The sequence below is a fragment of the Nannospalax galili genome, unplaced genomic scaffold (genome assembly GCF_000622305.1).
Source record: "Nannospalax galili isolate Female #2095 unplaced genomic scaffold, S.galili_v1.0 scaffold39, whole genome shotgun sequence".
NCBI classification, from domain to species: domain Eukaryota; kingdom Metazoa; phylum Chordata; class Mammalia; order Rodentia; family Spalacidae; genus Nannospalax; species Nannospalax galili.
In genome coordinates this window covers 5,596,494-5,609,043 of record NW_008346683.1, presented here as the reverse complement: position 1 = coordinate 5,609,043, position 12,550 = coordinate 5,596,494, and the positions used below count along the sequence as shown (strand labels likewise).

At 42.7% G+C, this 12,550-nt stretch overlaps 1 pseudogene; it reads left to right on the top strand.

Annotated features, from left to right (window-relative positions):
* The first annotated feature begins 11,348 nt into the window (after window positions 1-11,348).
* On the top strand, window positions 11,349-12,157 carry LOC103742168 (annotated as a pseudogene).
* The last annotated feature ends 393 nt before the right edge of the window (window positions 12,158-12,550 follow it).

Sequence of the window (12,550 nt, the reverse complement as noted above, 5' to 3'; positions counted from 1 at the left end):
GGCCAGAGGTTTGTCTCCTAGATGATTCTAGATCCTGTCAAGTTGACAATATTAGCCATCATAGATGGCATCTCCTGCCCTATAATATCTGGGAGCCTAATCTCTCTCTCTCTCTCTCTCTCTCTCTCTCTCTCTCTCTCTCTCTCTCTCTCCAGGTTACAGATCAGATCAGTACACAGCTAGACTCTCAGTTCAGACCCTCTCTTAAAACCAGAAAGCTGACTGAGCTATCTGCAATCACAAGGGTCTGAGAAGGTCTTATTTCCTCTTATTGTGCACCACACAGCCTCCCCTTGGGGCGCTGCCTCGGAAAATGAGGAGTATGGGCAAAACAATAAAACACAGAGGTGACACACCTGGGCCTTGAGGGACCAGGGAAAAGCAGCTTTTGTGGGTGATAAGGCCATCTTCTCCAGGAGTAACATTTGTACTGATACCTGAGCTATGAGAAGAGACAGCTGTGCAAAAGGGTTGAGCAAGAATGCTCTAAAGTAAGAGAGAAAGGTTGTGCAAAGATCCCAAGGGCAGGACAGGCCGGCTTTTATCTGAGGAATGAAGAGGGAAGCCAATGTGGTTAGAACCAAGTGAGAAGACGAGCTTGTAAGGAGATAAAGTGGGAGAGAGGCAGTCAGACCTCCAAGGCTTTGTCCTCACGGAAAGACACTGTAATTTCTCCCATTTGCTGAGATAGATATTGGAGAAGACAACAGGTGTGGGAAAGGCCATGAGATGGAGCCAAAAGTATGTCCAAGGAGACAGTAGAGACTGTCAGGAGACTTGTACTTTGGATCATTTGCCCAGGGAAAAAGTCGATTGGAGCAGGATTACCCACTGTCAAATCTGACATCCAAAGATGGGCTAACTAGCATTTGGCTGCAGAAATAAATGGAAGCTCAGAAATGTATTGACAAATTCTCATTGACTTCATTGACCCCACTCCCTCCACAAGTTAACTAGCAAACTATATTAGACGCATTAAATTAACCACAACTTAAATCACGTTTCAGTATATTTATGCTGAATATCTTAATGACTTTCCATGGGAATTTTTTTTTTCAAATTCCCTTATCCAGATAAGGGAACACAGCAGCCCAAATGAAGCATATCTGCAAATCTCATGTTTTCTTCTTGCGTAGCTGAGGTTCAAACAGGTGTTTCTGGTCAAGGGGCAGCTTGCCTCCAAGTACTGATACAGAGATTCAGGCTCCTTCCATCTGTGCTCTGTCATCTTAAGCATGTGGCTTCTAATGACGCCATGTTGAAGAAAGAACATGGAATCTCAGCTTTGGAGGGGCCAGTGGTTAGAACTCAAGTGCATGGCCACATTTGAATCCAAGGAAGGCTGGGAAATGCAGTTGTGTGTCCAGGAAGAAGGAGGAGGACAAGATCTAATGGACTCTGCCCTCCGTGCTTACGATGTGCCCTCACAACGTGGCTCTTGTCTACATCTCCAATTTCGTCTATCTTTCTCCCTCTACTTTACTCGGGCTTGGACTTCATTCAGCTCCCAGAACCCTTAAACCAGACCTTCTGTGCTTTTGCCTGCCTTAGAACTTGGTGCTCCTTAGCCTAGGAGGCTCTTGCCCTGATCCTACAAGGGACAAATTCTTCCCCTAAAAGTGACCCAGCCAGACCCTAACATTTATCATTTTATGCCCCTTTATCTGGCTTTTCTTTCCTTTAAAACAATTGGAAATATACAGAATTATAGTATTTATTTACTTATTCATTGTCTCTCCTCCCTCTAGGCAAACATCAAGAGCACAGGAACTTTATTTTGTTCTCTACCAGAACACACAGTAGGCAAACATCAAGAGCACAGGAACTTTATTTTGTTCTCTACCAGAACACACAGTAGGGCTTCCATGAAGAAATTATGGACATAAGAATGACTATTCCCAGGACTAGAACCACATCAGTATTCTCGTCTGGCAGCCTAGAGTAGGAGTCAGGAGAGTTCTACAGTCAACCAGCCCAGAGGTCAGTGTCATTTCCACATGACTTGGGATGGTAAATCTCAATCACTTTGGCTATCAATTGCAATGTTTTGGTTTGATTTGGTTTGGTCCCATTATATAGCCTTGACCTGCCTGGAATTTACTATGTAGACCAGGCAGGCCTTGAATTCACAGAGATCCACTTGCCTCTGCCTCCCAAGTGCTGGGACTAAAGGCATGCACTACCACATCCTGCCCTAAATTTCGATTTTATTGATCTGGTTGTGAAGACTTATCAGTGATATGGCTGAGACTTTCTAAGTGCTCAGACAAGTGGTAGCTCCCTGGACCACAGGAGCAGACAGAAGTCAAGGACTGTTTTAAAGTTCTTTGGAAAAAATACCCACTCCATACCAACTTGGCAGCTAGTAACAGTCCTGAGTAATTATGCTGGAGTCATGAGATAAGGATTACTTTGAGTCCGTACAAAAAAATAGAGGCTGCCTAGCTGAGCAAATAAAAGCACAGGGTGCCCACCTAAATTCGAATTTCAGACAAAAAAAAAAAACAAAACTTTTTTTTCCAGTTGAAGTATATCCCATGCAATATTTTATACATAAGGTACACTTAAAAAAAGTGTTTACACTAAAATGTATATTACAGTGCTGATAAATGTCATCACATCGTAATAAAAATAATAAAGTATAATCCCAGCCTTGAGGAATCCTGTCACCCTATGAGAACTTAGGCCAGCTTTTCCAGAGAAAAGTAAGCAATAAATATTAAATGCCTTAAGAATAACCTTGCTCCTTAAACTAGAAGTTTAACTACATATATCTTTCTGACATATTAACCCATTTTGGAAGTCCTTAATGTGTATCTTTTGTTTGCTTGTTTTACACAGCAGGCTACAATTGAAAAAAAGTCAATACCTCTATCAAGATGCATAAAGAAGAAATCATGTGTCAAATTCTTCACAATGTTGATTTTGAACTGTTATCAACTGGATTGTGTCTCTTCCTCTCAATTTATCTGTTGAAAACAAAATCCCCTTAGAGTAAGGCATGCTTTGGATATAGAATCTTTGTGAAGATAATCAAATTCAAATGCAGTGCTATAATGGGCTTTAATGTGATATAATCCTTTAATTTTGCTTATATTTGACTACACTTGCATTGAAATCTGACTAACATCTTGGTTTAAATGAACCATGTTACAATGGAAATTCTATCTACCACTACAGAAAAATAATAAGATATTCTCATCCATTTCTTAATTTTTTAAGTTTCATTTATTTTTGTTTTACATGTGCGTTTGTCTATATGTATGTCTGTACACTTGCGTGTGGCTGGTACCCATGGAAGCCAGAGAGGAAATTGGATCCCCTGGAACTGGAGTTACAGATGGTTGTGAGCTGCCACATGGGAAATGGGACCAGAACCAAGGTCCTCTGCAAGAGCAACCAGTGCTCTTAACCACTGAGCCATCTCCAACCCCTCTTTTTTTTTTTTTTTTAAGTTTGGAGTCAAGCTAACTAGGTTCAAATATTCGTTCTGCTACTTACTACTACATCTCTCTGGAACTCAGTCTCTTCATCTCTAAATTGGGAAGTGATCATAGTAGTTCCTACCTCATAGGGTTATTTTGAAGTTTAAGTGAATTAGAACATATAAAGGCATTGGAATGCCTGCACATGGAAGGCTGTCTCTATAAATACTGTGGTTAGCAGTATGGCTTGAAACCAGGATTGTAATATATGTGTGTGCATGTGTGTGTGCGTGTGTGTGTGTGTGTGTGTGTGTGTGTGTGTGTGTGTGAATTAATGGTGATTCATTCTGGAGAGTAGAATTACTAGTGAATTCTACTTTTCCCCCTTTGTTTATATTCATGAACTATTACGTGAGTGGCACATGTTACTTGCTTGATGCTTTTTTAAAGCTTTGGTTATGTTAGAAATATTGTCTATTTTGACATCCCTACAACTGTCTTGCAACACAGTGATCCGTAAGGAATTCGTTGGCAGCCAGCTAACCAAAGAGCATGCTCATCCTAGGGTTTGGGTTTTGGATTTTCAGGAGAGTCACACCTGCAGGTTTTCATTGGCCAGCCTTACATCTTCTTTCTGTCAGAGGTCTGAGTTGCTTGGGGAAAATGGCCCACAGGTCACAGTCTAGAAACAGAAGAAGAGCTAACCCTGTCAATGGGCTGAGCCCTGGCGATTGTTATTTATGTGACCTGTGCCTAACCAAGGTCTCAATTATTTATTTGTTTATATTCATTCCATTTATGTATTCACAAAACATTTATTCAATGCAGTTATCTGTCAGCATTTGTGGGAGGATAGGTTTATAAGCTATTCACTAGTAACCTGGCAGAGATAACTCTTCATCACAAAATGAGGGGTGGACATGACCAAGATACATTGCAGTGGCTAGAGAGATGGCTCAGAAATTTCAGCAATTAAGAGCACTTTCTGCTCTTCCAGAGGACCTGAGCTTAGTTCCCAGCACCCACACTGGGCAGCTCACAACCTCCTGTATGTAACTCCAGCCGAATGGGGATCCAACACCTTCTTCTGGCTTTTTCAAGCATCCACACACACATGCCATTCACTCACACGACACACACATACACATAAACGAAAACAATAAAAATAGATTTTTTAAAAAGATGCATTTATATATGTATGAAATTTTCAAAGGCTAAATAAAAATAAAGTACAAGAACAAAAGAAGAATGTCTGTGTCTTGTGGGACTGAAATGCATTCCATTCTCAGAAGTCCCACTTCAGCTCCTTAGTGGGATGTACAAATATCAAAGAACAAAGTGTCAGCACAACCTTGACATTTGAAAACCCTCATGCAATGGTCCAGCATTTCCATACAACATGCTCCTGTATTTCCATTCACTTTCAATCGTCTCTAAATGACTTGTCACACCCTTCAAAGTACAAATGCTATATGAATTATTGTTGAACAGCTTCTAGCACAATGCTAAGGTTAGATGACACATGCTATGTCATGTGCGGTGATAATACCAGGAGCTTTAAGCAAGAACATTCGCTGGAGGCTAAGCCAGAACCTCTCCTCAAGAACTCCTTCAGAGCCTGCTGGGTTGGTCTGGAGACCATATGTCCCTCATCTAATCCTGTCTACTCCCAGTCCAGGGGAAGGGCCAAGGTGTCGCTGACATTTTGTTCTTTGATGTTATATGCCCTACTAAGGACATGAAGCAAGACATCTGAGAATTCACAGCATTTTAGTCCCACAAAGTACAAATGTTCCCTCTTTCTGAAGCAGGTATAATCCTGCCAGGTTACTGATGAATAGCCAATGAAAAAGAATTTGTAAAGCCCTTTGCAAATTAGGTAAAAGAGGTGGTAAAAATCCTGGCCAACGCTGAGCACTACTCAAATGTTCAGTAACAAGCAGTAACGACTACAAAAGCAATCCATAAACTTGCTCAGAGTCGTGGAGTTGTGGGCCTCCAGCCAAGATAACTCCACTGTTGCACGTCATTGTCTCCCATGGGCCCTGCCTTCCTGGAGGCTGAATCCGCTTTCTACAGGCTTGTTTGTTGAGTTCTTTGCAACCTGACCTGCATGCTATCTCTCAAACTCCTTCAAGGCCCAGGGAAAAGCTCTGGAGACGAAGCAAGCTAGAAAAGAAAATAGTTCCTGAAGCCTGGGCATGGGGAGGTCACTGAGTTCTTGTCACCACCAACACCTGCCACCACCACCATCATCACTCTCTCTTTTGGGAAATGTCAAGCACTTGCAAGGTGCCCAGTTCTGGGAACACAGAACCAGCCACACAGAGGAGGCTTCTGGCCTCATGGGACTCCCATCCCAGAATATGAAACAATCTCAAGGCATAATGCCTTGATCCCAGTATTCAGAAGGGCAAATAGGAGGATTGCAAGCTCAAAGCCAGCCTGGGCTGCATAACTAGATTCTTTTTTTTTTTTTCTCAAATCAGATAATGATAAATGATACAAAAGAGATAAAACAGGGTAAGAATTTGGGTAAACTGACTAACGAAAAATGAAATGAACATCTTTGGAGGTGAGTCAAAAAATAAGAAAGGGCCATGAAGCCAGAATTGGAGAAGAACGTTTCCCACGCAGAGGAAACAGCACATGCAAAGGTTCTGGGTGGGGAGCAGGTGTGGTGGGCAGAAGGGGGAAAAGAAGTTCCATGTGCTGTGTGCAGTAAACACTGGGGAGAAGATGAGGGATGGAGTTGGAGGTGGGATGGGCCAGATCACACAGGACATATACACTGTGTTGAGGAGACTGGATTTTTAAAAATATTTTATTTATTATTTTTAATGTGTATGAGTATATTGCCTGCATGGAGTGCACCCATGTCATGCAATGCTGCGGAGGTCATAAGAGGGCTTTGGATTCCCCTGGAACTGGCATTAAGGACGGTTCGTAGCCACCATGTGGGTGCTGGGAATCGAACTCAGGTCCTGTGCAAGAGCAGTCAGTGCTCTTAACCACTGAGCCATCTCTCTAGCCCCCAGGAGGCTGAATTTTGCTCACAGATGTCATTATTGTGCATCTATCACACTGTAGACATTTAATGGACACTCCATTTTTGTTGTCCTTTGTGACCATACAAAACTGATATAGTGGCCTCCCTCTTATACATGAGAACAGTACCGTGTTATACTAAGACTCTGAGTTTCTAACAACTCTGTGCTGAAAATGCTGGGTAATGATCATACGTGCTATTAAAAGAATTCCTGAGAAATAAGTTGCTGTGTATGTGAAAAATACTTAAAATTAAAAAAATATTATACCTATATTGAGGACAGACTGACCTTTTTCTATACTGAGGACAGACTGACCTTTTTCTATACTGAGGACATACTGACCTTTTTCTTGTTACTACCAAATAATATCGTAGAATAATTATCTGCATGCGTTTACATTGCATTGGGGGTTATAAGCAATCTAGCAATGATTTAAGGTATATGGCAGAATGACATAGGTAGATGCAAATACTGTGCCATTTTATTTTGTCTCTCTGCTCTGCATGTTCATGTGGTTGCATGTGTGTGCTGGTGGACATGGACATGTGTGCACATACATGTGGAAACCACAGAACAAACTCAGATGTTGTTCCTTAGGTGCCAGCACCTTGTTTTTTGAGACAGGGTCTCTCAGTGTCCTGGATCTAATCAAGTAGGCTAGGCTGGCTGGTCAGCAAGCCCCAAGGATCCCCCTGTCTCTACTTCCCCACTGCTGGACTGCAAGTTCACGCAACCATGCCCATCATTTTTACATGGGTTCTGAGCCTCTGACTTAGGTCCTCATGCTTGTTCAGTGAGCACTGAACTCACCATACCATATAAAATGTTATATGTATGATACTTGAGCACCCACAGATTTAGGTGTCTTCGAGGGGTTTTGGTCCCAACCAGACTGTGTGTACATGGAATTATGATGTCTGAAAAGGTCTTCAATATCACCAAGATCTATGGTGCCAATCCTAGGAACCAAATATCCCCGTGCTGCTTTAACCATTTGCTAATTGGAATCTTCAGTTGGCTATAAGGGTGTTCTAGTTTTGTTTCCCGTTGCTGTGATAAAGCACTGACAAAAATTAACTTGGGGAGGAAAGGGTTTCTTTGGTTTACACTTCCATCTGAGGGACGCCAGGACAGGAACTCAAGGCAGGAACCTGGAGGCAGAAACAGAAGCAGAGGCCACAGAGGAATGCTGCTTACTGCCTTGATCATCAGGCTTGCTCTGTTACCTTTGCTATACATCCCTAGGAATGGCACCACCCACAGTCGGATGTTCCCTCTAACACCAATGAAAATGCCTCACAGACATGCCCACAAGTCAGCCTGATGGAAGAAATTCCTCAGTCGAGGTTTCCTTTTCCTAGGTGACTCTAGTTTGTGTAAGATAGACAAAAACAGTGGCCAACATACAGGGCCATCATGAGAATTCCTAAAACAGTATTTGTTACATAATAAAAACGTTTATATATCTGAATCATAATTAGCATGAGAAGTAAATTATTACTTAACAAATCCTTTGTTCAGGAGACAATGTCTGAAAGGATGGATCAAAAAGAAGAAATTGAGACGTGTGAGGCCTTGTTCCAGTGCAGCTCGTTGCTTCCAGGAGAGGCAGAAAACTATGGGAGACAAATTGGATAAAGCTATAAAAGAACAGCTCAACTGTCCTCAGTGCTCATCAGAAATGCCCCCCCGCCCCCGGGCAACATCTCAGGAAGATGTGCTGCTTTTTCTAACTCTGTGTGAACCAAGTTTTGCAAAGAACAGCTCAGCAGAGCAGATGGTTGCCTAACATTTCCAGATTTAGAAATGTTCCTACCTAGACTCACAGAGTGAGCTTGTGACCAGCAACTACATGAATCTGGAGAAGGCCAAAGAACAATCTACCAGCCCACTTCAACCTGTTCAGACTTGACCATAGTGGGAAGGGCAGGCTTGGCCAGTGCACACAGTCCATCTGTGTGACATGTGCACACTCACAGGTGGAAAAAAAATAAAGTCTTAATTATTGCTGTATGCTAATATGTACTGATGTTTTCAGCCCTACATCTGAAGACCAAGACTTCTTCCCTGCCTCTCCAAGGCCCATATCCATCTTGCCATGCAGTGAGCACATCATAAATGTTGACTTAATTCATTTTATACAGTAAGACATTAGTAAACAAGGAGGAAAGGCATTAAAATGGACTTGAAGGACTAGAGTTCAAATCCTGAGTCTCACTGGCTCACTTTGTGATCCCATCAAGGTTCTCATTCATTTATCTGTAAAGTAAGTAAATTCAAAACAAAAAAATTCTTATTCCATGTTGGTGGAAACCCAAATGATTACAGACATTAAAAAAAAAAATCTGTCAGTGAAATTAAATATGCATATCTCTTCCTTGATGCAATCCTAGTGAAATTCTCCTCATGGTTTATGGTAATGGCTTATAATAATGGGACATGCTAGCAAAGACAACATTAAACATAGCAGATACAGCCTATGGAATGCATTATAGCACAAATAAGATGCAAACTAGGCATTCACAGAGTAGTGGGAAGAGACTTCAGAGGTACAGGATTCACATGCAAAGCAAATAATCATTCCTAATAAGCAAAACATCAAATGAGATGATTCAGGTGGCATAGTCCCTAAGAGAATGCATTAATCACCATGATAGACTTCCTGACAGAAAGAACTTAAGGGAGTGTGGGGTCTCTCCTTTAATGGGGCCAGGGACGGCCAGTGAGCACTGACAGAAGAAAGCCCTTCCGGGGAGGCAGGTTCAGTGATACAGACAGCTCCAGACTCAGTGAAACAGCTCCGTTTATTCAGTGGGGGTTAGGGAAAATATAGTGTGGAGGCTTCAGCTGATAGGTGCTCATAGTATGCTTTATTTACATGTGGTAGGGGGATCCTATCATCCGACTATAGGGCAATGCCTAATTATCAAAAAGAAAAAGCATGGGGGTAGTTTTTACTCCAGGTAACTATGCCAAAGGTCATGTTCCAAATAAGGTCAGGCATCTGTGCTTGGCGGCACTTTCCAGGTAAGTCAGGCAGAGAGCAGGAGGCCCCTGCTGAGAAGGGGAGTCCTTCCATATAGCACCAAGCCCCTTAGAGCTATCTGGACATGGAGGACTACAACCCTAGCAGCAGGGTTCCCCAACAAGGGAGGAAGGGTTCGTTTTGGCTCACAGTTTGAAAAAAAAAAAAAGTAGTACAGACAGTAAATAAGTGGATTAATTTGAATAATTGCTAACTATAGAAATGATCCCTGAAAGTAGGCTTTGAGTAATTGCTAAGGTTTCTCCTAACTCTAATTTGAATGAAGATTAAGAAGATCATGAGCTGTGTGTTGATTCTTTTACTTCTAGAACACAGTATAATGTCTGCTTTTATCACTAGTGCTCATTAAGTACTTACTAGATAGGCGTAGATCAGCTATAACTTGAATTTGATTGCTAGTAACAAAGCCAACTTGATTTCTCTTATGAAAAAAAAAAAAAACTGTCTAGTGGTGATATGTCCCAGCACTTGGGAGGCTGACACAGGAAGATCATGAGTTCCAGGCTAGCCTGGGCTATATAAAGAGTGAAATGTGAAAGACCAAAGGAAGGAAAAATTTGTCCCTCCCTTTTTAAGGGAACTTTCCTCAAGCTTCAGAAATACAGAAAGGTTGAACTTGAACAATCTTTCTATATCAGTTTCTCCCATAGTACTAAGAGGATAATAATAGCCTCAGAGCAGCCGTTAGGACAGAGGATTTGTGTGAGGAAAATACACAGGATTGAACAATCTTAATAGACTCGGTATGTTAGTCAGTTTTATCATCCCTGTGAACAAATACCTGAGAAAGACAATTTAAAAGAAGCAATTGTTTATTTTGGCTCACAGTATCAAAGGTTTCAGTCCATGGCCATTCGGTTCTATGCTTCTAGGTCCATGATGAAGCAGACATTATGATGGTGGAAGCCGAGGTTGTTCACCTTATTTTGGGCAAAACAGAGACAGACAGACAGACAAACAGACAGGAAGGGTCCAGAACAAGATGCATCTAGCAAGGATACACATATCCTTCTCCTTTCACCTATCCCCACCTCCTACTTTCTGTCACCTGTCAATAAAGCCATCATATTATAAATCCCTCGATGGATTAATTCACAGATAAAGTCAGAGTCCTGAAAATCTAATCATTTTTCCAAAGCCCTCAGCTGGCAAACAGACCCCAACACATGAGCCTGTAGGGACATGTCACATTGAAATCGTAACACAGAATTTGAGACAAAGGACCCTGTGCTTTACCACATGGTCCTTCCTGACTGAAACCCAAATGACCTGTGTTATCATTGGCCAACTCTATTTTAGTCATCACTGTATTAGTTACTTTTCTGTTGCTGTGACAGAAACACTATGACCAAGGGAACTTAAAAAGGAAGAGTTTATTTGAGCTTATGGTTCCAGAGGAATTAGAGTCCATCATGGCAGGGAGGCATGGCGGCAGAGGTGGCTGGAGTAGGAACAGAAGCTAAACTCTCACAGCCTCAAACAGGCACAGGTAGCAGAGAGCAACTTGAGAGCTAGCAAGGCTTAAGAACTCTCTAAGTCTGCCCCAAGTGACATGCTTCCTCCAGCACAGCCACACCTAAGACCTCCCAAAACAGCACCACCAACTGGAGACAAAATGTCCAAATACTTGGAGCCTGTGGGGGACATTCTCATTCAAACCACCACAATTACAAATACTAAAGATGACTCATAATGGCAGTAATTGTGACCATCCATACCCGTACTTTACAACAAATGAAAACAATCTCTCTCACTTTGTCTCTGCTCTAAGTCTCTAGTTATCATCTAAAAAATATCAGAGGTAGCTTCTTCCTCAGGAAACACCAAATGACAGATGATGCCGGTACAGCAAGATGGCCTGGAGGACTGGGGACCCAGGCTTGGGAGGCCACAGGGGCTTCAGTGAGGATCCGGCTGTGGCCGAGACCTCGAGGCTCCTGGAAGCAAAGCTGCAGACAAGGAGTGGATTCCCCTCACCAAGCTCAGCCGCTGGTCAAGGACCTGAAGATCAAATCCCTAAAGGAGATCTACCTGTTCTCCCCGCCCATTAAGGAATCTGAGATTATTGGCATTTTCCTAGGAGCATCTCCTAAGGATGATGTTTTAAAGATCATGCCATTTCAGAAGCAGATCCGAGCTGGCCAGCGGACCAGGTTCAAGGCTTTTGTAACCATTGGGGACTATAACAGTCATGTTGGTCTGGGTATTAAGTGCTCCAAGGAGCTTTACTCACTGCAATTCGAGGGGCCATCATCTTGGCCAAGCTTTCCGTTGTCCCTGTGCAGAGAGGCTGCTTGAGAAACAAGACTGGCAAGCCCCACATTGTGCAGTGCAAGATGATAGGCTGCTGTGGCTCTAGCTGGTTCGCCTCATCGCTGCCCCCAGAGGCACTGGCATGTCTCTGCTCCTGTGCCTAAGAAGCTGCTGCTGCTGGCTGGTATTGACGACTGCTACACATCAGCCAGAGCTGCACAGCCACCCTGGGCAACTTCGCCAAGGCCGCCTTTGATGGCATCTCTAAGACCTACAGCTATCTGACCCCTGTCTTCCCCAAGTCTCCCTATCAGAAATTCACTGATCATCTTGTGAAAACCCATACCAGAGTCTCCATGCAGAGAGCCCAGGCTACTACCTAGGGGTTTTATATGAGAAAAAATAAAGTGAACTAAGTCTGTTAAAAAAATATTAGAGGCATTCACAATGACACCCACCTCAGAGGTTAACTCACATATTAAATGAGACGGTCGAAAGATGGCTCAGTGGGTAAAGCACATGCTGTGCAAGCATGAGGACCTGAACTTGGATACCCAGAATCCACATAAAGCCATAAGTAATGTAATTCCACGTGTCTGTAATTCCAGCACTCCTACATGGAGATGGGAAGTGGACACCAGAGAATCCCCAGTAGTTCCGATGCCAAGAAGCCTGGGGTACGTAGCAGTGAACAAGAAGAGACCCTGTCTCAAAGTGGAAAGCAAGGTGGTATTCTGACCTCCTCCACATGCATAACATTGTATGTGCACACACAC